Source organism: Lepidothrix coronata, unplaced genomic scaffold (assembly GCF_001604755.1).
Source record: "Lepidothrix coronata isolate B3197 unplaced genomic scaffold, Lepidothrix_coronata-1.0 Scaffold21, whole genome shotgun sequence".
Lineage (NCBI taxonomy): Eukaryota > Metazoa > Chordata > Aves > Passeriformes > Pipridae > Lepidothrix > Lepidothrix coronata.
In genome coordinates this window covers 1,500,136-1,526,742 of record NW_016690201.1, presented here as the reverse complement: position 1 = coordinate 1,526,742, position 26,607 = coordinate 1,500,136, and the positions used below count along the sequence as shown (strand labels likewise).

The 26,607-nt window shown below is 37.9% G+C and overlaps 1 long non-coding RNA gene across 2 annotated transcripts; it reads left to right on the top strand.

Moving 5' to 3' along the window:
- Positions 1-425: 425 nt before the first annotated feature.
- Positions 426-26,040, top strand: LOC108493935. 2 transcript variants are annotated; one of them, XR_001873660.1, is made up of 5 exons: positions 426-521; positions 17,497-17,530; positions 19,901-20,012; positions 23,781-23,855; positions 25,929-26,040. It is a non-coding gene; the product is annotated as an uncharacterized LOC108493935 (long non-coding RNA). The 2 variants fall into 2 exon arrangements; XR_001873659.1 differs by lacking the exon at positions 25,929-26,040 and adding an exon at positions 24,850-25,036.
- The last annotated feature ends 567 nt before the right edge of the window (positions 26,041-26,607 follow it).

Sequence of the window (26,607 nt, the reverse complement as noted above, 5' to 3'; positions counted from 1 at the left end):
ATTTGAAGGTTTCCTTCAGAAATGTCTTTTGTACAGTGAGCTGCAGAAATTAGAGGAATTACTTGAAGCTGCCAATATGCTTGGAATTTCTGAAGAAATACTTATTTCACTGGTATTTTAGAGGCTGGATGTTATCAAAGACTGGCTATTTCCAGGAATCTATAGAATCTAAACACCTTCATTTTTGTTCCTCCTTCGTCATACCACTCAATATTTTAAGGTTCCAAAGATAAGTGAAAATTAGACCACAGATACAGCAATATTTTTGCCTTTTTAAAATTTCTCCTCCTCCTGCAACCCAGGTGCCTAATGTCAAGGCATTCCTGTTCCCAGTTCGCAAGATTTCACTGTGGTATAAAATGTATCTGATCTGTGACGTGGTCCCAAGGAGAAGTTATGAGGCTCTGTGACTGCCATCTGCCCATCACGGGTGGAGTTTTACTGCCTAGTAGCAGAACAGATTGTTAGCGTCCCCTCGGCTGCTGAGTTCGTATCCTGGTTGAAATAGATGGTGTTGGAAGGTAACAGCTCCCAGCCGCGAGATACGTTGGCTAAACAGTGGATGCACGGCAGGGACTGCTGCATTATCTGGTAGTGCTGTGTCGGGGAGGGGATGGGGTAAGCAGCTGGATACAGCAACTTCTGGTACCACTACTGACAAGCTGTCAAAAATCGTGAGCTACCACACTGTGCTTCTGATCTGTGAATCCTTTGACTGGAACAGAAATTGTCCAGTTTCTAGTACATCTCATCACAAATTTTTATGAAGCAGCATGAGGTTCTAGGCTGGACAGAACTCAAGAGTGAGAAATACTGCATTATGGGTTTTTTTCATCTGGTTTTGTCTTTTTTCCCCTTTATGCTGGAGTAATACATTTTCTCACACATGAACTATACAATTGACGTTCGTGCAGACCTTTCAAAGTTGAAATATTGAAATTGGTATGCAAATATCATATACTACTGTTGTATCAATTGATGACTAAAATTTATAATTTTACTCAAACTGTAGTTTTAATTTTTATGAGTGGGGTTTGAAGTGCCTTGTTTGGGAAAGCACGTAAACATGACATCAACCAGATGCTACTTTGCAGTATTACCCCTGTGATAATATTTTAATGAATTAAAGTAAAGTAGATGCAAGACTTGTCTTCTCCTAACACCTTCTCTTTATTTTTCTTTAAGTATTTGATTCCATGTTTTCTCATATTCATAGATTAATATGGGAAAAGGTCTATCATCAACACCTTTTAATATTAAAAATTAACAAGTTTAAGCATGTTCCTTAAAAGTGCCCATTCTATTCTTTCTGTTTTCCTTTTTTATTTTCTTTATACCCTAGTTGTTTTCATACACTATGAAGCATTTAATTGGTCTTTGAGAACTGAGAAAACATGAAAATATTTCTTCTCTTTTGTTGGAGAAAGAATGCATGTTTTAATTTTCCCTCTTATTTTTACCTGTCGCTGTTGCTTTTGGTCACAAATAATTGCTCATTGTTCTTCATTGCTGTATGCTACGGTCAGTGATAAACCTGAATTGCTTCACATGACTGCATGAATCATTCAAGTTTTAATAAATTCAATGGCTGCAATTATAATTTATGAGTTCTAACAGATCTGAACTACACAAATACTCTGTTCTGAGCTGAATCTTGACCATGCTAGCCTTATTCCCTACTGCAGAAATTTTAGGATCATAGTGTCCCTGGTCTTTATCCTCTGGTAATGTAGAGAAAGAGGCATCTTTGGAGCGTAAATCAACAGCTCTGAAGTTTTGAACAATGTCCTGGCAATGTCTCTTTTAGTTGTATTACAAACCTGAAATATCTGCTTCTGAGTACCTCAGGCACTTAAAACTGGGCCAGTCCAGGCACCTGTGCCACCACTTCTCTCAGCTTTTGTGGGAGAGCCTCTTGTGGTCCCTCATACTTCTGGGTTTGCTGCACTTGGTGGGCACTGATTCTTATGAGCTCTGAATCACTGAGTTTTCATTAATGTAGGTTTATTAGACATTAAATCAGACACTTTATCCTAGGTAGCTGCAGTATTTTGGAGCACACTTCCATGCTTTAAGTCTGATAAAGGTCAGATGAAAATAAATCTGCTGCACAGCTTGCTTCTTCTCCAAATTATTCCACAGTGGTGTTGTGTTTCTGGGAGAGGGATGGTGAAGTGTCCCTGGCCAGTTGCTACAGCACACAGTATTTTCCAGTGTGATAGGGTTATTGTGCATGCAGTAAGTCTAAATTTGTACCATTTTTCTTTCTTCCATATTATTTTTAATTCTGGAGAGACTACCTCTGAGAATAAGGGTGTTGTTTCAGTCTCTGTTTTCTGCTAAGGCTTGCAAAGTGTAGCAATGCTATCTTTGATGGACTGTGTCCTGTTCCACAGAGGATGAGTAAACTTTCTCAGATGTTTCATATGGGCCATTGACATGTTCTAAAATGAAATTGAAATACTGAATTAAAAAGATTCCACTTAAACAGGTAGGAAACAGTTTTTTTGCATTGGTCTTAAACACATTCCAGGCTTCCAATTTGGAAGTTAGATTTGATTAAATAATGAGATTTCTCTTAATAACACTTTTGTTTGATCTGATGTAAACGTGTTGTAGCTGGATAAGTTCTATACTTGCTGGTAAGGCTGTGTTTTGGTTAAAAAACCCTAGAAGTTTAGATTCCTAGTTTATTTTACTGATTTTATTTCACATTGCAGATCCTTTATCCACAGTAACATCTGATCTCTTAAGAATTTGACAGGGAATTTTTTAGTGGAGGATAAATTCCTACCTTCAACATCATAAGGGAGATTAATTTTTGTTAGCATCACTCTTTAGCACTGCTGAAAGATGTCAAAATGTCTGCACTTCAGAATGAAAGTGTCTATTTTATCAGCTTATCAGATAGTTTACATGCAGTAGTGCTTTCAGATTTTTGAAATGTCACTGTATTTTTATTGTGAATTATCATGGGCATTGACAGACTCAATCTCCAGGGTTAGAAACTGAGGTATTAGATGGGAGAATGAGTATCTTAATGATGTGATGTAATCTTAAAATGTGAATAATTCTGGGGTAAATTGAGAAGATTCCAAGTAATTCAGTTTGAACTGAGACTCTTGTGAACTGTGATTATTTTAACACTGAGCTCAATATTTTGTTCACTTAGTTGAAGCCATATGTGTGTGACAGTCTGCCTGTATATATTACTCTTGGTTGCTGCAGAACAAAGGGCATCAACCATGTTGACCCATAGATACACTTGGGTCATCTAAAAACCAAATGATTTTGTAGTTGTGTATATTGTCTCTGATTCCCAGCCACAGAATACGGTACCCAAAATGTCATATGAGTGACCTCAGCTGCCATGTTTCCAGAACCACGACAGGGCTGAGCACTGGGATGGGGAGGTGAGCCAGCCATTCTATGATCTGCTTCCCTTGTCCTAGTTTGCTAACTTGTCTGCTGACTATTGAAATTAAAGCTTTTACCAGAGATCTATTTATTTTTTTGTAGAAAATATCTGTTGTTAAACAGTCCTTTAGTGTACTGTTCATCTCTCTTTTCAATAAATTCCTTAAAAAAATAAAATACACTATATGTTTCAGTTCTATATGGAATATCATTATAACAGGATAGTAGACTTACCCGCTTTGTTTCTGATGTAAATTTTTTCTTTAAAAGGAATGTTTGGATAGTATCCAAGGTCTTGTTCAGTAACCTGGATGCTATGAGATTCAGGCAGTACTGGTTTGATCAAATTAACACTCTTCTGATTAATTTAGAACACCTAATTGTTTTCTGGGCTTGTGGCATACTGTGACTCAAAGATCCTACTTCTGAGAAGACAACTGTTAAGGGAGTAACATAAAATGAAGAAGTAATTTGATTATTTGTTCACCAGAGTAGTCTGCTTTTGAAAGAAACTGTGGCAGAGACAGTGCTATGAGCTGGCAAAGTTGCATATCTTGTCTTAAACCAAGTACTAAGGATGAAGACGGGAAAAAAAAGGGAGTGGGGCAATTTTTAAAGTGGAACAGGGATTCAAAAGAGAAATGCCATTTTCTCCATAAAGATGAACTCCCACAGAAGAATGTTGATGGCATTTTGCAATTAAGGCTATAGGGAATGGATGTTTAGTAGCATCTAATACACTTGTATTTGGCTGAAGCTAATGGCCCTCTGGGCTATAAGTTTCCCAAAACAACGAAACACAGAAATTTCAAATAAAACATACTCTATGTATGTAACAGTTCAAGCTACCTCTTCATAGCAGTTCTGAATGTAAAACTCTTCTTGTAGGATTATTGGTGTGACAGCTGTCACAGGTGCATCTCTAAAACACTGAGTTTAAAACGTGCACCAGGTTTGTGTTTACCAGAGCTCTTTCCATTTCAGCTGACCCACAGATCAGAGAGCAGAGGTGCTTTTTTTTTTGTGCTAGATAGGTCTGATGTACACTGGGGAAAATGAGTTCTGTCAGGGAATATATCTCCCTGAGCTTTTTGCTGGCACACAATGGAAATTTGAGAGAGAAGGACTCAAACTGTAAACTGGCCGTATGGAAGTCTTACATATGTGACTGTGGGTAATATTCAGGCATGTGACAAAGCTCTTAAACTTAAAAATAGTTCCCAGATTTCATTGGCTTCTGTGGAGCATGTGAGCCAAATTCAGAATTAGTCAGTTCTGAATGAAAAGATTATTTCACAAAAATGGTGCTGATAAAGTGACTGTTGCTAAACTGACCTAACACAGCAATGGAATCATATTTATTTTCCTCACCGGTCTGCTAAACTCTGGTCTGCTTGAAACTTTACAAGTTTATTGAGTTTAATGTAGTTTTATTGAGGTCCAGTTTTTTTCTGCAGTAGGGATTTCTTTCTGTCTTTTCATCAGTCATTTATCAAAACTTAAAGCAGTCAATTCTGTTCAGGTAATAAAATATTAAAGAGGTGGCAGTACTCACCAGTGGCTTTGCTAAGCACAACAGGGACAAAATGCTGCTAGTAGTCCTTAAAATGTTCTTTTCATCTGGTCGTAGGGAATTGGAGGTGTCATCATGGGTTTATTTAGTTCTGTGTCTCTCCTTGGTTAACAGCAAGCTTGTCTTTGACACTTTTAATAGCTGATTGTCCAGCCCTTGGGATTTCTGCTTAAAGGCAGATTACTGCTTGAGAGCCAGGAGGCTGAATTTGGTTAGGTACGTTTGATTTAAATGGGCAGGCAACTCACTTGACTTCCCTTTACGGCTTTACAGCTGCTCTGCTCTGCTGCTGCTCATCCCTCCCCAGCCTCTGCAGCAGGTGGCCGTGCCCAGCCGACCTCTTTGGGAGGGCTGTGTTCCACCCAGCACCCTGCAGGTCTACTGAGTCGGGGGTTTGGTCTCAAAGAGTGTCAACATATCATTATCTGTGCTCCTTTTACAGAGGAGGCTCTGACACAACTCATCACATGTGCCTGCAGTCGGTTAGTTGGTTTGGGGTTTTTCGCCTCCTGCATGGGAGAAGAATAATCATGGGATGACCAACATGCCTGCAGTCACCAGTGTATCTTTTCCCACCAGCATATGGCTGCATTCCTGGTCCGTTCTCAACACCAAATTCTCTTCTACCTAAGATGAAGTGCCACCGTGCCATCTAAATGATTGGCTGTCATACAACTTGTTTCTGACTGCTACTCTTATCTCTTATGCATTGTGTGTATTTTTGTTTGTTTGTTTGACATTTTTAGCAAATTAATTACTAAAAGAAAGAAAAATCAAAACAAAACAAACAAGCAAACTAACAGAAAACAAACTAACAAACAAACCTAAACCCTACAAGTTTTTCTAGCACCTGCTACACTGATTGTTTCTGTGTCAGTCTCAGGTCCTGGAACTAACTCCCTGTGTTGATTAGAGCCTTAAAAACTTTCTGATTTTTTTTTCCTCTGCCTCATAAGACAAGACTCTGACACACAGAAATAGCTGGAAAAACTTTAAGCATTTGTTTTGGAATGAAATCTAAAACCTAACAAGGAATGCTAAGAGTCAGCAGGATTTTCCAGATTTGCAAACTATATGATTACCAGAAGGGGCAAAAAAAATTCTAATGTCTGTGTGAAAGTGATTGCAGAGATGTTGCAGGCTGTACAAAGAGTTTTCAGAGTTATTTTAAAGGAATCAGGAGTACATAAAGTGGGTAGACTCTTCAAGGAAAGATATACATCAGGTGGTTGATGCCACCTTGCTATCAGTTGTTCCACTGCCATTTGAAGAATCACTTTGCTCCTTGAATATCGTGATAGTTAACTACTGTACAACAGCAGTCAAAAAGCATATTGATGAAAAAGCACACATTCTCCAAGATTACCAGATTCCCTCTTGCTCTTTTTACAGGAAGTGCATTAGTTTTTAGTTGATGGTTTAGACTTCTAATAACTGTGGCATTTAATTATAAAGATGTCACATAGAGTTAACAAGATGCCATTTTTCATACTTGTTCCTTGCCTCTGTTAAACTCACGCTATGGTTGCACAGTGTGTATTTGCATCTACTACAATTGCAAAATGGGCATTAATTTTTCATCAGCTTTTGTATCAGTTCTCCTCAGACAAGTTATGTGCTCAAATGCAGACCTGGTAATCTTGTATCCCTGTGAACACGATGACATGACTTACAAATTTTAACATGCAGAAATTATTTGTGCAACAGTATATGTTTATGTAATGTAGGATTTTAATAAAGTAGGATAGAAATCTAATTTTTAAAACCAAATGAGCAAAGCCAACCAAAAAATATCCTGGATACTTGATGTGAGTAGTGTTTGCATACCAACATAACGTGTTATTGATAAATCCTTCAAAAATCAAGATAGTAAATTCCAGTATTTTCTGCAACTAATACGTAAGAGAATTCATTCTATGATGATCTAAGGACAATGATATAGGTGAGCTATGAAGGTAGAGAGATGATCACTTTTAAATATGACAAGCATAAGTTATTTTGGAAACAACATAAAAGCTCTCAGGTGCACAAGCTACTTTTCAAAACAGAAAACGTAGTAGCAAGCTTCGAAACCAAATATATGTTGGAAACAACCTATATAACTTCCACTAGGAAGGCAGTGAGATTGATTGAAAGAGAGTAGTGTCTTACACCTGTAGAATACCGAGTTGTTGGGAAAGGAGATAAAGTGGTTACCTATATGGGAAGGACAGAATTATGATCTTAAATACCCAGTAGAATTGTGATTTATCACTCAGGAGTGAAAGACCAGAAAATGGAGGGATTGTTTTGTGTTCCTTCACTGGCAAGAGAGACATTTTTGTCTGTATGACTTCATTCTGGTTTGAAATGGTTGTTCAGATTAATCTGTGTAGACATTGGAAGGGCGCTGTGAATGAAGTGTTATGTTCCCAAAAATGCAGAGGTAAGATGTTGACAGTTCTGTTGTCATATCTCCATTACTGACAAGGTAAATCTCCCCTACAAGTTTTACACTTGCCCAGGCATGCTTTAAATTTTTTTAATGTATTTGGAGTTCTCCTGTCAGAGTAAACTCCAACTCCTTGTGTAGTAGAGATAGGAAGGCATGTGAAGACTAAAATAATTTGTTCTAGGAGGAGTTAGTATGTATTGCTATTAGTTGCTGATTTTTCTGTATAGGCACCAACTCTAAATGACACTGAGAAAATTCAGGGTGGGACTAGAGGCTTTTACTGAAATTCTCACACAGTGTTTTGGTGCTTCTTTCAAAATCTGACTTAATTCCTTAAATGGGTACCCTGCTATGTAATTGTTCTCTTGGTTGTACAGGGGGTATATTTTTCTCAGAACAAAATGAGGGTGTAGTTATATAAAAGAGCTTTTCTTCGGGGATGTTTCAGATAGTTACTGGTTTTTTACAGGAATAGATATGCTTATCTTTGGGGTTTTTTATTATTTCAGTGTATATAGCTGCTTCTAAGCAACCATTTTGGTGGTTGATCATGCTACATGAGAAATTGATGGTGATAAGGGAGTATTCTAAATTTGTTCATTCAGAAGATGAGTTTACAAATTTGTGGAAGAAATTAGTGTCAGAAGCTAGGCTTCTTGTGAAGATAATCAGAATATCATCTGAGTGTCTTAGCTTTATTAACAAAAAGATGCAAAACTTGTCCTTCAAAGCAGGAGGAAGAGGTTGCTATATTTTGGGTCTTTCTTGGTTCTTATTGCTATGTCTTACCATATCCAGTTCTATTTTCTTCAGAACTTGTGCCAGAGAAAAGGGTTGGAACAGTCCTCTCCAGGGTATAAGATGCAGTAATTCTGTGATCAGTGAATTTACTTCCTTTTTAAGAGCATGTGTGTGTACCAGTTTGCATTGAGACTGTGACTGACAGTGATGGTGGATGACAGTTAGAGATCAGGAAATATGATGAGCTGTTATTAGTTTCTCTTACTTTTTTTAATCTTGTGCCAATGGCAGAATGCTTTGTCAAAGGAGTGAGTGCTTAACATGATCGTAGCATTTATCATAATGGCTCAAAAGTGTGTATCAGCTTGTTCATATGCAGCCAAACAGCTCACATAGTATCTACCTCAAAAATAACTCAAAAACATGCTTGATTACCTTTCTTTCCCACCTGTCGTATATATTATATATCCATTAAAGGTAGTCATACAATGAAGAACCATCACTGGAACAAGCAGACAATCAGAACATAACATTCAGTTCCATTCATTTTCAGTTATGAGCTGCAAAAAAAATAATGCAAATAGGGAAGAGAATGTACGTAGGCAGAGATAAAGCCAAATATAATCGCACTTAACATTAAAAAAGCTCTGTCTGACTCATTCACAAAATTGCACCTCTGAAAAACAGTCTTTGCTTGGCTTTCTGCCTCCTGACATTTGATTAAAGCCAGAATTAAGCAGCCCTCATTAGAACTTCAGTGGAATGAATTATACTTAATAAATATATAGTATGTGTATCTGATATGAATGCCAGCACTGTGCACCCTATTATTAACATCCAATTATGTGGATGAATAGCAACTTAAACTAGAATTTTTTAGACCTATAAATTTTCAGATTTAATTTGCTGCCACTTGTATATTTACTGTGGCTGGAAACCAATGTAGTACTCTGACGAGCAACTCACTACCAAATCTCTGACATACCACAAAGCAGTGGTGACTCTGGGGTTTGATAAGAACGGGACAAATGGTGAAAGGAAAGAGGAAACATAAAAACATTGAAGCAACTTTTTTAAAGACTTTCTGTGAATAGAGTGCTCCAACTAAAGCTGTTTGTGATGTGGCAGGCTCTCAGGATGGATAAATTCTGGTGAAACTATAGTACAGCTGGAAATACTTGCCACTGAGATGTTTTTTTCTGGTTTTGACAGGAAGCACTGATTTAGGTTTCATCTTTATAATACATTTTTATCCAAGGTTTCAAGTTAAAGTCAGGGGTAAAATAAAATGATACTGGCTTTGATTGACTCCTGTTATTTCCTGAGTGCTCCTCTTTAATGATAGAACAAACTCTCTAAACATAAATATGAAAAGCTGGTATCAAGGCACTCACAACCCTTTTAGGTTTCTGTAGGATCATCAAAGTTTTATCAGTAGCATCCCATACCTGTTTGGCAAACATTCTCAGGTTTGTTGAGGAGAGGACGGGTTTTTCCAAACGAAGTTGCCGCTGTGGACTTCCCTCTGCAGCTATGGGAAAAAATCCAGGGTGCTTGGGTATGGGCTCTAGTTCTGTCAGTAAGTAGATGTCATTGTCTAATATAAAAAGTGATCCAAGAGGAGAGCTAGAGAGGCTGGCTGTTTTGTTGTTTTTTTTCATATTCCTTCCCTTTGTAAATGCAGGTGGTGAATATATCTTGAAACTTAACTGGTTGAGAAGTGAATGGCACATTGCAGGAAAAGGTATCTGTTTGCTGCCAGGATGAGAGTTCTTACTGGTTGTATGACTTTTGAATTCACTATCAGTAACTTGAGCAAAAGAAAATGTTTGGCTGACAGATTTTCTGTTGGAAATTGAATCTGGACTACAGAGAACATGATGGCAAATGCCGTCCGTGTTTTGGGAATTTCACATAAATCCTAAGCTTTTTTTCAATAGCATGAAAAATATTTCTTGGTCTTGTGACTACATGTGGCCTGACTAAAATAAAACTATGTGTTTTATCTAAACTACTCAATAACAAACGTTGCTCCATCCTATGTGGGATGCTTATTGGAAGCTTATAAGATATGGATTGACTGGAATATAATTTGGCTGCATATCACATTCTCCTATATAGTCATAACCAGGACTTCACTGGCAGGTGAGAGGGAAAGGTGTTGTCCCTTAATACCCTGTAAATCAATGCTACCACTTGCTTTAATGGAGGGATCCCAATTAAGCCTTGTAACCCACTGATTCATGGATAAAAATAAACATCTGCAGAAAGATAGTGTAATAAAATCAGTTTAATTTTTCAAAGACTCACTATAGAAAAGAAGGCTTTGACAAGGAGTTTGAACAATTTTTTTTACCCTAGGATTTTTTTATCCTAGCCAAATGTAAATTATTTTAATGTAAGTTACTAATTTTAAAGACTAGAATACTCATATTTCCTTTTTATGAAGCATTCTGAACAATGAGGAGAAAATGAGACCATTTTGGGTGGTAAATTAATCCCTTTTGATAATTGTTCAGCTGTAGAGGTATAATGCCTACAGGATATTTTAGAATTGAGAGTATGAGCTAATGATGTTCTTCTTGCTAAACCGGAAAGAATAGGTCTGCTGTCTAAACACTAATTCCTTGATTTCTGTCTAAAAATGTAATAAAATCTACTTCATGCTGCCCTTACAGGCTTTTGTTTAATCTCCTTCAGAGATTTATGCCCCAAAGATATTATTATAATGTTTCTTGGCATTGTACTCTAAAGGAAACACAGTACTTTCATGCAGCAATAGATTGAGGAGAAAGGTAAGTTTTGCTATCTTTTGGAGCAATAAATGTGAAGCACAGGACAGTGATATAATCAGGCCTCATATTAGATCAGTAAATGTGATTCAGAGGTCTCTGGATCCTGCTGGGTTTTATGAAATCCCGTGGGGTTTCAACTGTTGCCTGAGCTGACTTTTGACTTGAGCACTGTCAGTGACTCACTGCCGGTTTTTGTCATGAATGGAAGTGTTGAGTATATTTGCACTTAGTCTCAGCTAAGTGCATCGGGGTCTCAGGTGTCATTTAAAAACAAGGTTCTAGATCTGATGGGTGCAGACACAACGTAGGGACACCAAAGCTGAAGCTGTGAGTAAACAAAATCAAGCATTTAGTGGGAAATAAAAAATTTCTTTTCCTTTTTTATTTTTCTTGACAGCAATTTTTAGAAACCTCTTACTGCTATTATTAAGGTTTTTAGTAACTTCAAAGTAGTTCTCAGTTTTAACTGATTATTTATTTCTGATTAGAAATCACAATCACATAAAATTGGAACACTTCAGCATCTTGTATCAATCACTGTTGGCAACCCTCTTCAAAACTGTTAGAATAAAGCATCAGCTGGAACTGTGTGAGATTAAATTATATAATTGCTGAAACAATTGTGATTCTACAATTCCAAATAATTTGTCAGAATAGTTGTGTTTTGTTGCATTTTGCCAGTGTAGAAATTACTCTCGTGTCCTCAGATGTAGCTGCCCCTCCTCTGCCTAACTTAGTTATCTGCTGCAGCAGTCGATGGGGACAGTGTGAGTCCTGGTGTGTGATATTCTAACAGGTCTTGCAGCTGTTTTGGACTTTCTCTGCTGGACAGAGAATCTCAAAACTCAGTGAAAGTTCTTGACATTTTTGGGAAGGGATAGAGACGAATTGCTCTGAAACATCAGGATGTTTACATTTATATACGTGTTCACACAACACACACACTGACATTTCAAAGCTCTTTCAAAATTACAACCTTCCTCAAGAATTACCTTCTTGCAATTTGATAATGTTTTCTGAAATCCATGTTTAAAAATACTTTCCCATAAGTCTATCAAGGCATCAAGCATGATCTTTTGAGTCATAAAATATTCCTCATTTCCCTCCCCTGAGTGAGGTCTTACAGTTACAGGGCAGTTTTAGATTTTTATTTTGAGGGCTTATAATTTACCTGAAACTGAGAAGACCTTTGTCATAAATTAAAAAGACAAATAAACTCTGTACAAAACATAGCAAAGGGTATAATTATATTCCCATCATTGTACAGGGGAGGCATTTATGAGTACTTTGTGGTTTAAGTGAGCTGCTATGCTTGCCTCTTTTAAGAACAGTTACTTTATAGAACAGCTTTAGGTGTGAGTTTTGTTTTGTTTTTTTAACAACTAATTTATATTTCTGTAATTGTGCTTCTGAACAGTTGTATCTAATGTCATGGTCTTAGGGTGGAATCTCTATGACCTTCTGTCCTATGAAATCACCAAAATATTTATGGTTATCAGCATGATTCTCCAATTATCTTCTAATTTAATGTGGCATTGCTCTTCCCTTTCCAGTCTCTGAGGCAGCACCAAGGTCTGCTTCTATTCTTGAAAATCCAGCTCTTGTCTTTTGAGTCCATTCATCATATCCCAGACTCTTCTCTGGCAGCCCATGTTTTCAGTGTGCCATTAAGCTTCTGCTTTGCCCTTTCTAGGTATTCTGGATCCACTGTCTTGCTTTGCTCAGTATTTATTACAGTTAACAGAATGAAATAGAAGCTTCAGCTTTATGACCTTGGCTTAAAACTTGTCCACCATTTTTTCTTCTAGTTTTTTTTGCATCTCCACCTAACTCTATATGAAATACAGCTGACCTTTTCTCATAACATGAAATTATAGAAACATATGATTTCGTTGGTAAAGATGCATTATGTCTAAACGTCTTCTCTTATACCTGAACTATAAAATGGTCCTAAAGTGCCAACAAGGGTTCTTGAATTTATAGAAAAATAGTTGTCCTGATTTCACACTGTACTGCTTGGACTGAGTAGAGAATCTTCAATTGTAATGTACTAAACCACACAGAAACAAAGCTGTGCATGTCAGGCTTGCTAGCTGTCATGGTGTAGGCAGCAGCAAATTACTCAGTGGTTAAAAGATTTGATGTTAAGGAACAGTAATGGAAGTGAAACATGCTTTTCATAATAAGTATTTCGTAGAAAAAAAAAATTAAAAAAAAAAAAGAAGAAAGCATTTATTTTTGTCCATAAGCATCTTGACTTCAGTTCAAGAGAAACAGCATGACCAAAATGTTGTGGCAATTTCTCAGTCACTGGCTGTTTTGATTCTCAATGAGGCATAGCAATTTAGAGAAGAAACGTTGAGGAAAAGCAACTGCACAGTTTCAGGGGCTTAACTCAGCAAAGGGACTGGGTTAAGTTGTTTGGGTTTAGGGGTTTGGATTTTATTTCTACTTGGGATAAATGCAGACATATAAACATCAGGGTATAGGGTAGGGCAGGATAACTTAATGTTCTGTCAAACATAGCGCAAAACTGGTTGAAGCTGGTGGCCAGACTAGTTTCTACAATATGTCATCATGAAACTTTTGATTTGTCTGTTCTGAAAAGAAAGATGACATATAGGGGTTTTTTTGTGAGTAAATGGGAATTGCACAAGGACTACTTTGTAATTTGCATCTGAATTCAACCACTACAACCTAAATAATGTAAAACATGGTAGAGGCTTTTGCAAAGAAGATCCTCAAGACTTTACTTCTCTCAGTGCTTACTGGAATAAGAGCCTACATGCTCGAAAGCTTGTCGGCATTTCTAGTGTGGGTTTTCCTCTCTGTGTCTCCATATTTTTCGTCTTTCAACTCACGGGCTGCCACAGGTCTGACAATATTACTGCACCCTCTGAAGGGGCAATTGTACTTCACCACTGGGTGGGTCAAGCCACTGATCAAACTACAGGTTTTCTGTTCAAAATACTGTGTATTTTAATGCACATTCCGATGACTGAAAAGAAAAAAATCTTAATATAAACTTATTCAGTTGCCTCCATGGTTATTTTTTTAGAAGTACTTCAAGGCAGTTTGGTGTTAGCAGTTTTTGGTAAATCCCAAGTGCTGTAAATCCCAGCTTGCTCACAGGTACATTTATGATTTAAAAAAATGCTGTGATGTTTTATGCAGCTCTTCAAAATAGGAGAGAACCAAAGGGACATGATTTAAGATAAAGAGTGTGATTGAGCAGTAAGTACGCTTGAATATGTTCCTGTGGCTGTTAAAGAAGCTTAATGATTTGGGGGTTGCTTTATTTTAAGAATCCCTTTGGCTTGACGTTAGTATTCACAGCAGATGCAAAATTACCTAATTTGAAACTGATGTGTGCTACTCGGGGAAGACAGATCTCTGAGTTAGCTCCGTTAGTTTCCAAATTCCATGAGATCTGATAGCTGGGATGTAGAAATCAGCTCTCCAGATTGCATTGAAACTGTGGTCTTTCTGCTGGGACTGACAACTGAGAAATGTTACATGCTCTAAGAAGTGAGCTGAGGCCATCAGTTCTTCCCATATGTCACTGAGCCAATGCCAGAAGTTAATGACTTTTAGCCATTACTGTTCTGAGCTTGCTTTATAATGAGCAACTAGTGACAAGCTACCTATCTCATTAATCCTAGAGCTATGAAAAGTCTTTTTTAGTTTTCTCAGGATTATTCCATGCCTTCAGCAGAAGCAGTTTACTGCTTCCAGAAGGCTGAAGGATGCTTGGGAAACAGACTGCTGGGAGGATGTTTGGTAAGCAGACTTCAGTTCTGTGTGGGTTGTTTTTTTAATGTTATACTATGCAACATAACTACAAGTGAGGAAACGTTAGCTTCAGACAGTGGTTTGGATGAGTAATTACTTATGTTTTCAGTTCTTACTTTTAGACAGGAAACTAAAATGATTTAAAAGTAAAATTAAAAACAAAGGGGTGGTATGCAGTAGTACACTTCAATGAGAAACTGGAAAGTGAATCCTCGAGGAAGTCTATCTTTCTCCTACCTGACCACTCAAATACAAGGACAGCATGACCTGAACTCAGCCTGCCTTATGCAAAATGGCAGATGTACCTTCTTAGTAGTCCAGTCTTTTGGCAATGAGTAACGGTACTCCTGGTATCATATTGGACAGACAGTAGAAGGGTGTACTTTCATGTCACAGATATGCCTCAACAGGCATCAGACTTGCAAACCTGCAAGTCATAGGAAAGTATGCAACAGGGTACAGAAAGTCATCCGTAGTGAAACCAAAACCCAAACTGCTTCTTGCAACTGGAGCTAGCTAATTTCCAGCTGTGTTTCTAGAGCCACTCTTACTCCTTTCCCACCCTATTTTTCTTTCATTTTGGATGTAATATGAGTGACTTCCTTCCTGTGAGGGAAATAATGATCCAAGCTATTTGTTTGCTCTGAGAAGCTGTCCCAGAGGTCCATTTCCACCTTAGGCTGTGGCATAACCGGGTGAGACAATCTAGGGGACTGCACCCTTTTGCATCAGTTGATCTATGCTAGTAGGCCAGAGCTCTTCTACGTATTCCTACTCTATAAAGGAGTCTAGTGTGAGTTTGGCCTCAAATGGATGATCAGTGGGAACACTTCAGGGCAACAGTCTCTATATAAGTCCATGGTGTCATTTAATCAACACACTTGCATACTGTGCGGTTGCAAAGGAGGCAGAGAAATTATACAAACTGTGCCAGTGTGAATCACCAGCAACAGAAACCCACAGACTCTATCAATTATAAGACTTCAGTTGCCCCTCCTGTGTTCTGCTGATCTTTCTTTTTTTTTAATTGCTTTTTCCTCCAACTAATTGATATTGCTTTTAAACACAGTGTTAGTAGCTGAACTTCAGTGTTCCTAGCCCGACTCTTTTAGCTCATGTTTGACTTCTGTAATAAGTGGGTCAAAATGCAGTTCACTGGAGACAAGTTAGTTTCTTACATTGGTTATTAATAGCTGATATTACTGAACATTTTAGACAAGCTCTCTTTCTCCTACATGCTCTCTCTCATGTGCTTGCTTTCTTGCTCTCACTTGCCCTCACTGTTGCTCTTCCTATCACTCCCCTGCACTCATTCACGCCCTTGCTCTCCCTCATGCTCTTTCTCACTTGCTCTTGCTCACTCTTCATTCTTGTTCTCCCCCTTTCGTGCTGCCTCATTCACCCTCACCCTTTATCATGCCCTCTTGCACACCGCCTTGTACACACTCTCTCTTTCTCTCCATTTCCCTGTTATGCTGTCAAAGCCAGACTCCTGAATTCCAGCTGCCTAGAAAACCCTTTAAAATATCTTCTCAATTTATAAGCTTTAAGAGATGTATAGTCATACTAGCTCTGTTGGCCTGTCTCTCGTTGCCTCAATCACCTTGTACATATTGTTACTGCAAAATGCTTTTTTGAAAAGTGAGACTTTTTAAATGGATTGTAGACTGACTCATATTTTACAATATAAACACCTACATTTTATTCTGTAATTACAGTCCTGGAACACTTTCTGTTTCTTCTTACTTCTGTGAACTAAAGCTCAGTGTGGACTATGCATATGGCTCTTGGCTTTAAGCAGCAGTAGTTAACTTTTCATCTGTTTCAGCTCTCTGACATCCATATAATTGCAGATTGACTTTTTGAAAGTTTGGTGAGGTTTTAAGTTCTGAAATTTATTTTACTTATTTCTTGCAAGAAAAACAAACATGAATTTATCTGTTGATTCATACTTTCTTCCCCACCTTCTTTTTACCACTCCAGTAAACAAAATGAAAGACCAAAGGCTGAAGATTTCTCCATTTTGTCAGAAATCCCTTCCCTTCAAAACCAAGCTGTTTTTATTTATTAAAATAGTCCTACTAGTGTGTTTGGTTCAATTCACTTCATAAAGTAGGCAGTATCTAATTTAATTTGTTTCAGAGAGTACGTTTTTAGATGTGAAACTGTATTCTCAGAAACAGGATACAAGTGACTTCTCACATGTCTCTGTTGTTGAGAGAATACTCAGGACACACAGAGTCAGATCCCACACAGTAAAACACATGAACTTGAAGTGTCACATGATGATAAACCACTTGTATTAATATATATCCATGATTATTTTTCTGCCTGTGATTGTTCATTTAGTATGTACAGATTTTGTATGCAAGCGGCATACAAAGAAATGAGAAAGTTAAAAAAGGACTTGCAAAATATAAAGAGAAAATTTAGATGAGGTTAAAAATGTACTCAACCCCATGTCATTAAATTCATCTTAAATATTAATTTACAAATGTCAGTATTGTAAGTTTATGCTTGAAGGTCACAAATTCTAATCCTTGTTTAAAATCTGGCTATACTCTATGAATGTGCTTAATTCTAAATTCTTAGGAATAAAGCTTTGGGCTGATTTTCACAGACTGAGGCTGGATCATTAATAGTAATAAAGGCTGTGTCTTTTGCAATTCATATTGGAAAATACTTTTTTTGTGATGGGCAAGCAAACAAGCTAAACTCATTGCGTCATTTTTTTTTCCCCACAGAGCAAGTAGGCTAAAGGGATTTTATATTTTGCAGGTGAGTACATACTACTTAGCTTTGAGATTATCACAAGCTGAAAATGCCCCAATGTTCTGTTTTGCTTGTCGAATTCCTGAGCACACAGATTTTTTTTCTACTGGAGAGTTCAGGAGCACAGGATATGTGCTCCAGCAGGATGCACTGGCTCACAGTGAGAAATAAATAGGACGAGGCATTCTGAATATGACTGACTAGAGACAGGTTGGGACTCTTTCTAAATCCATGTATGCACTTGCATACAAGGGCAAATAACTTTCTTGCCTTGCGTGCGTTGTCTTCAGAATATGTCTACTGAGATTGAGGTTTGCCAAAACATGTTTGAGAAAACCGTTTTGACCATCCTTACTGAATAAATGGGGCTATTAACATAAAAGGGATTCAATAATTACATGCTCTAGCACTTTATATACAATTACCTTCCAGTGACACTTGCCTTTTAGTCCAGGAATGCGTGACAGATGTTAGCAGAGTTGTTTTTATGGATTTTTTTAATACCTTGGAAAAAAATTATTTCATTACATTTCTGGTGCCTGTGCACAGGTTTAAAAGAAGAATAAGAAAATGGGATATGTTTTTTGGGAGGGAGAATGGGTAGTATTATAATTGGCCTTTATTTTTTTTTTTCTGAATTATGACAGTTGGATATTATCAGTATATTGTCTGTTAACCAATATTGTAACACTCTCAGCAACAATTCATGTAATGGAATTATTTTACTGAGCTCTAACTTTTGGTCGTCAGAAGGATTTTAAGCTGCTGCTTTGTTGTGGGGTTTTTTCTCTCCTTTTTTTTTCTTCTTTTTTCTTTCCTGTTTTTTTTTTTTTTCAAATGAATCATTGCAGTCGTTTGCTACTGTTTTTGTGTTTACACAAATGGGTACCTTAAAAATGTTACAAACATAAAAGCTAAATTGTTTTGACATCAGATGTTCCAGGGTAGATTTTTGACAAAAATGGAGTGTAGACTGTTTTGCCAGCCCTAAAGGGATAATGTAATGAGTGCATTAGTGTCTGGTATAGTTTCTTCATTATTGCAAGCAAGCAGATTTTTCTTTTTAAATTACTTAATTGAAGCCAAGGTAAATTTTCCCAGCCAGTAAATCAGTCTAGCATGCATTTTCCTTCTTCAGGAAAGAAATGAAGTCCTCTGTTTTCTCATGTGATCAACTGTTTAACTGGGTTTTTTAAATAAAAAAAATACAGACCAAAACAAAAAAAACCCTTTGGCCAAATGAAGAGGACTTTCCTACTTTTATCTGGGGAAAAGACAAAATAATATTTGAACATAATTTTAAATATCACTCTGGTGTAGGGATCAGTCATGCTGTTTCTTTGCCTTTTCTATCAAAAATGTCTGTGGAACTCTCTTGTTCTTAGAGAGCAGGAGATCATAAATAACCACATTTCTCCCAGAGTCTGACAGCTGCCTGTTTTTCATCCCCAGCTGACTTTGCTGATCCTGAAGAAACTCCATAGTATACAACAATAGTCTAGCACAGTAATGAGTCTGCTTCCTAAACAAGCCAGCCCTGTGGATGTCTGCTTGCCTTTTATTTTCAGTATAATCTTTATTCTAAGCAAATGTAGAATTCACCTGTAATAATGCGGTGTGTATTTAAGATACTACAAATATCAGTGAACAATCTTTAATAGGACATAACAGTTGTCAGGATGTGTTGGTAAAGGTTTCCCAGAAGAGACTATATTTCAGCTAGAAAAGGGCAAACCTGCCAACTTATTTTGAGATTAGAAGCACAATCAGTGGGCATGTTCCACCAACTGCACAAAGAGATATTGAAGATAATACTTCATCTTCAGATGAAGCATTGCCCTTTCTCCAAAATAATATCTAATTATTAATGCTTGCCCAAGAATAGCTGTGCTGCTTCATGCATCTCACCTTTTTAAATACCTGCACTTTTAGACTTGGTCTTTAGGATTTGGAACATCTAACATAACCTTTAGAGTTTAATTTTTTGGTATAAATTAGGTAAAGAAAAATCATCTATTAACCATTAACAATAGAGCTAGCAGGTCACCCTTGACAGTGACTAATAATCTTCAAAGAGAACTCCATGATGAAAAAACAATTGCTGAGACACTGATGACAGCCTATCAGAAAGTTATTAGCACACATCACATTATCACAGCAAAAATAGCAAAATACTTTCTTTGTTCAGAGAGTAAAGAATTTTAGAAGATAGGGAAGATGCATTCACAAAGTTTGGCTTTCTCACTGTATATGGGGAGTATGGATGAAATGGTTACATGCATCAAAGGAGAGAAGGGACACGTGGACCCATCATAAACGAATTTTAGGAGAGCTCTGTCTTCAGTTGGTACTGACACTTTCTACTGGTTACTTTAGTTGTGCATGGGACTTGGATGAGCAAGGCACTGACATTTACAGCAATTATACAAAACAAGAGAAGAACGCGCCTCATTACTATGTTTCTGCAGAACTGTATGCCTCAGCAAATGTGAGTAGTTGGTGCTTTTAAACATGTGAAGACATACCTCTTCCTCTGTAAGACCAATGGTCAGAAAGACCTGGATTCTGGGAGCGTGTATCCACATATTTTGCTTATGGGAATTCTGTTATTCCTGCTCTTAAGTAGGTGCAGGAGTCCTATGATTGCTTTGTCTTATCAGAATTGTCATGAGGTATTCAGGTGTTTCTAAGCATTACATAGGTGCTGTGTTTCTAAAAATTAAATGACTTGGCAAACCTTGAAGATTAGTAAATGGATAAACTCAAACTAAACGTGTTTGGATTCAGTGTCTCCATCCCATCTTTGCTAGTACTGTAAAATTTTACCTCTTTCTATTTAGTGTTTCAAAAACATACACACTGAAAGTTATTTAATTAAATTAATCTGCTTCTCAGTTAAGCTACAGATGTGCAAGGCTCCAGAGGTTAGCTTAAGGCTGAGATTCACTGCAACTTCTAGCAGGAGCTCTCTGTTTTGTATAGCAGAAGAAAAATGAGACTTTTTTCATTTCCTGTTAAAGGTCATGTTGTTTTTCAGAAAATGTGCTCAGTATTTCTCCTTTAGTCGCGTTAGCATATTAGCCTTTGAGAGAAGAAACACAATGAGTTTCCTTCAATTGCAAAATTACTCTTGATCCCTATTCAGTGTGATTTGCCACTTCCTACAGAACTGAGGAGCAAAATTGACAAGATTACTATGACCAGTCATCTTGTTTTGGCACAGCCAATGCCTAAGTCTTCATGTTACAGTCTGTAAAGATTAGTTGCTTGATACTGCTAGAAACAGAATTTAACAGAACCTGATTTTTCTGGAGTTCCTGAGCCCCAAAAAGTGTCCAAGAGTAGACAAACTAATGAAATATGCATTAGACAAGTGGACAGGGAGATGGACTGCAAAGTAGCTGGCCTGCTGGCCTCAGAAGGTTGTGATAGTGGCATGAAGTCTAGCTGGAGGCCAGTCACCAGTTGCATACCCCAGGGTCCGCGCTGGGGCCAATACTGTTATCCTTGACCTGGACAACAGGGCAGAGTGCGCTCTGAGCAAGTTTGAAGAAAATGTAAAGCTGTGAGGAGTGTTTGGCACACCAGATGTCTGTGTTGCCCTTCAAAGGCATCTTGACAGGCTGGATAAACAGGCCAACAAGAATCTCATGAAGTTCGACAAAGACACAGGCAGGGTCCTGCACCTGGTGAAGGATAACTCCCTGTGCTAGTACAGACCAGGGGCTCACTGTCTGAGAAACAGCTTTGCAGAACAGGCACTGGGGGTCCTGTTGGACCTAAAAAATTGAGCATGAGCCCCTGGGGCAAAGAAAGCTGTATTAGGAAGAACATTGCCAGGAGTTCAGTACTCTACTCATTCCTGGTGAGACCATGTCTAGAGCGCTGTGTCTGGATCTGTCCTCTCCAGTACAAGAGGAGACATGGACATAATGGAGCAAAGATCACAAAGAGGATTCAGGGAGTGTATACATGGCCGTACAAGGGGAGGCTGAGAGAGCTGGGATTGTTTAACCTTGAAGAGAAGGCTCAGCTGCTGCAGGGAGAGTTTGCTACATTTGGTACACTTTAACAGGCTGCCTGGAGAGGCTGGGGAGTCTCCACCCTATGAGATATTCAAAACTCAACTGAGCATGATTCTGTACAACCTGCTTGAGCGGAGGGATTTGGACTAGGCAATCACCAGTTTCTGAGATAAGCTGTGATTCTGTAACTTGGTACAATCCATGAATCCCTGGTACAGTGCCAGATGGAAACCATCACAGCCTCTTCATGAGGCCAGTGGTTATTTAGCCTGAAATAAAGGTAGACACATTCTGCTTTTGACTAGACTGATCCACACAAATAGGAATAGAACCGCGGTTTTATTGTGCCAGACCTGTTTTCTAGCTGCTTCCACAATATTGACCCGCTTAAATGGAGATAGAAATTAAGTTTCAAGTGCTGAACATATCCAATTAATAGAGATTGCTGAGTAACTCTTTTGCAAAGCTCCTAATCTGCAAACACTTTTCTAATCGATAACTACTTCTGTTCAATATAACCCCAAGGTGACTGTATTCTGTCAGTCGAGAGTGAGACATGGAGCTCTTGAAAACCTGGAAAGATTCATGTCTTCAGGAAAGATTTTCATTTTTTTTCATTACACCCTAGAGTAGCATGAAAATCAGCATTCCTCATTCTCTTCCCTTATTGGTATGCTCATCTCTTAGCTGCACGAGGTTTCCAATAGATTCTTTTTCTACAATTCATGCTGTGATTTAAGGGTCATTCCCTGATGGGACATCTCTTGGTGGGTAAATGCTTGCATACCTTCCCCAAATTCTTTGTGTGTTCTACTTCAGTCATTAACTAAGTCCAAGCCAAGAAGTGACATGTTTAGAGAATTTCCAACAGTGCTGTGAGTGAATTGAGATATATTGGCCAAATTCGACCATTATGTTACATTACATTACAATGTATTCTTGGTGTAGTATGTTTTAATCTGCATTTCATGATAAGGAAAGCTTCTTTGAACTTACCTGCAATGCGTAGTGGTCCAATTAATGAATATTCATGCAGAGAAAATGGTGTCTGTTGTGATGGACATCAGAAGAACAGTAATTGGTTTCGGGATTGATGGATGTTTATGCTGTAGTTTACCCAAGACAGCACATGCTGGAAGCATTAGCATCCTGTTTCCCTTGTCAAAGCTCAAAATGAGTGGAAACAATTTTTATTTTTTTTCTGTGCAAGTTGAGTAAGTGGCAGTTTTTAATTTTACACCATTTTTTCTGTCAAGTCTCTCTCTAGGTGGCAGAAAATTGTTGCACGTGGTAAATCTCTTACTTAGCTCTATTGTCAGGGGAAAAGAGTTGCTGGTTCAGATGATGCTCCTGAGTAGCACGGAATTTCTTTTATTTGACTCCAGAGCTGCATCAGAAGTAGCTGGTTCTCCTCTATGACCCTGAATCAGAGAAACATACGTGTGCTCAATACCTGTCACTCAGCCAGCAGGAACAATGAAGCTCGCTCAGCATATTGTTCCAAAGGGACCCACAGTCACATCAGGTCCCGTGAAATCTCTGTGCCCATAAGATGCAGGCAGATAATCAAACAGAGGAGGAACACCAAGAAAATGGCCAAATTCACAGATCCTTGGGGAAAAAAAAAAATGAATAAATTTCAGGCTTCCAAGCAGTTCCTTTATTACATCTTTCTTTTACTGAAAGGAGGTACCTGTTCAAATGGTATTGAAAGAAATAAACATTCAAATGACAACAATGTGCTACAACCTGCAAGCCAGAGATATCTGTTACAGGAATGCAGTGCAGTTTCACGTTGCAAGACATGATGAATTTTTGCATTCCACAACTGAAATGCTGTATATAAAACTTGTTTATTTGCAACTTGTTTTCCCCCAAATGCATCAGTACTTCAAGGGCACATGCTAAAAAAGCAGATGGATTTACAGATGGAACAAGGCTGTTATGGATTTCATATCATATTTTTGTTGCTTGAGAGAAAGTAGGAAAAATTGCCTGATAGGTAAAATTGATGATTAATGTCTAAGTACTTACACGTGACAATCATTGGGAAAACAACTATTTTTCTGCAGGGATTCCACAGAGAAAATGGAATACACAGAAAACTTTGTTCGTTCATCCACATAGCAGTGGAAAAGGCTGAAGGTAGACTGCACAAGTCTATCCTTCAGTCAGCTTACTCTAAAATGTAGTGGGATCACATTGTAAACCAATTTTATCCCATTGATCAGGTGGAGCTTGAGAGATGGATGGATTTTTCTTGATCATTAGAGTAGCAGTCCTTTGTATCTGGCACTTACTCAAGGGTAAGTAGTGCCCTGTGCCTTGTGAACATCATTTCATCGGTTCTTGCAGGGCAGCAAAGCTATATTACAAGATGCTGTTTCTGATGGGACAGAAAAAAAAAGGTCAACAAAAGCATGTTTTGCAATTTTACATGAAGCACAGCCTTTCTGAACCAGTTTACTTCTCTGAAGTCTGTAACTGAAGTGTTTTTATGCAGCTTGGAGGCATACATTGCTTAGCAGACTGCACTCCTGTTTTCTGTGTGTGTGTGTTTGCGTGCCTTGATCTCTCGTTCTACGAAAAAGCCTTTTTCTTTTTTGTGGCTAGTGAGATTTATGCAGTTGGCAGGCATTTCAAGTTGTAATTGTGAGTAGCTGGATGTTAACCCAAACGCTTTCTTTGCATGCATGCAGTAAGCAATAGGGGGGAAAAAACTAAAGGGCAAACTAGCTTGCTTGGTTATACAAACAAATTAAGTGACTACTGCTGCCCATCAAGTCTTTCACTGCAATAGGGACTCACTGCTCTTGTGGGTTGCTGGTGCCAAGACTATTACATGTTGTACCTACCATCAAATCAGCTTTCTATACTAATTAAAGCTCTTGGAGTTCTCTCTTGGCATCTTGTGCAAATTGGCTGTAGCTTTGGACACAGGCATAAATATGTGGTTGTGTCAGTGTAAATTCTCAGTACCATTTATTTTGATTCCTAGAACGTGGAAGAATAGGGCTTAATATTTTCAGCTTCTTTCTACTACTTTAATTAAAATCAATAACTGTCACCGTGATAATGGATGGTCTTCCTGGACAAGAGCTATTGGCCTGTTCAGAGAGAATAGAGTGAAGGGAAAGGAGTTGTAAGATCATGAATTGTCTTACCCACTAGATAGGATGTCAAGATCTTTCAAACGCTAATTTTTTGCATTTGCTGTTGAGAGAAAAGGTGAGAGGATGAATGGGAGTGGATATTATTTAAAAGTAAAAAACTGACCTCGAGCTGTTTCTTTTAATTTAGTTTCAGAGATGAATGGGGAGATTCTGTTCTAAGCACTGACCCTGACTTTTACCAATGCTGTATTTCCAACCTGAAGAGATTTTCAGACTAAATGGAAACCACACAGAGAACTCTGTCACTGCTTAGGCTCTGTCTTGACAGTCAGTCTTCATTTTGGGTGCTGGCCACCATATCTCCACTACTCAGTTAAAAATTAACTTAAGTTTAAAACAGTGTGTTTGAACTAAAGGTCTGTCTTGGGAATAAATGGAAATAATACGTCAAGGTATTGTTTATATTGTTTGTTCTACACCTGGCAAATTCAGAGAGTCTTACTGCATGTTGAATTGTTTAAAGTGCAGAAAACATCCATGGTATGATATATGTAAGAAATGAATGTATCAAATGTATTCTATAAATAAAGCAAGCTATTCTATTAGGCTGTGCCTTTCAGAAAAATAATATGCAGTTTGGCAGTGGCAGAAACTATTTCCTTTTTCTTCTTTTATATTACTTCTTTTTAGTTTAGGCCAATCTTTTTTCTATTGCATTTTTCCACACAACTCAGCTCATCAGGGTAACTTTTATGGCCACTTTCTTTAAGGCAACAGAACTTTCATGAGTGAAGTTTACTTGCTTTAGGATTTGGGGATAAGTTATGGGGGAATGATCTAAAATCATAAAGTAATAAGTGGGTCTTGGAAGGGTACTCATTTGCATTCATGGAAAAAACCAGAACATTGAAATTCCCAATAAAACTGCCACAAAGCCACACAGCTCTCACCTTAAACAAGGATGCAGAAGCCAGAGAGCATAATTTTGATACCAGTTAAGAAAGTCCAGTTAGCTTTGTCTGAAATTCATTTAAATTTTGCATTAGCCACAAAAAAGAAGCTATTGATTAAAAAGTTGTTATCGAGCAGTTCAAGCTGGAGGCTTGATTTCTCTTTCTGGTTTTCCAGGCATTGTCTGTCTCCTCTGTATTCCACACAATTATTTTCTGTTCCTGCTAAGCCAGTTGGACCATTTAGGGAGTAAAGCTTCATAATTTAGTGTGTTTGTGCTGCCATGTCTATCTTAATATTTTTACTTTTTTATAGGGAGAGAAGCTTCTGAGGATGGTACTACTTACAGAACAATAAACACAAGGAGGGAAATACTGGTATCATCACATTAAAGTTTGCCTTATATGTTCTTTTAAAACCCCGCTTGACCCCTTTGTCTGCTGGTATACAAAGTAAGTTGAGGGCAGGTTCCTGTACCCAAGTGACTGGTGCATGCTAGGGTTTTTTTGTGCTCAGATTGTCCTCTGTAAAAAAACTGAAATGAAACAGCAAAAATTAATTCCTTTTTGTTGCTAAGACAGCAATGTTTGAAGTAATGTTACCGATTCTCACTGGGCATGATATAGGCGGATGAGATGGACAACTCAGTCTTACCCCAGAAATAATGAGAATGTGTAAAGAAACTTTAGTCAAATATGATAATAAAATACTACATCTGCCCGTGAGTCTATGCCCCAATTTGTAAATAACAATGGTTTTTGTGATCAGGTGTTATAGCAGGAAGCATTTCATTTGTTAGGACATAGACTAGTGAGCTCTAGAGAAATAGTGAGGTGTCTGGGGTTAATATGCAACATGCTACAGCTACTAAAAGCTGAATCAAAAGTGTTCCTTTTCTACATACTTTTCTCTGGTTTTATACATTTTATCTTCTGCTTGACTGGGTCTTTTGTCACAATATCAAAAAAACTTCAGAAAAACCAAAACCAAAAAA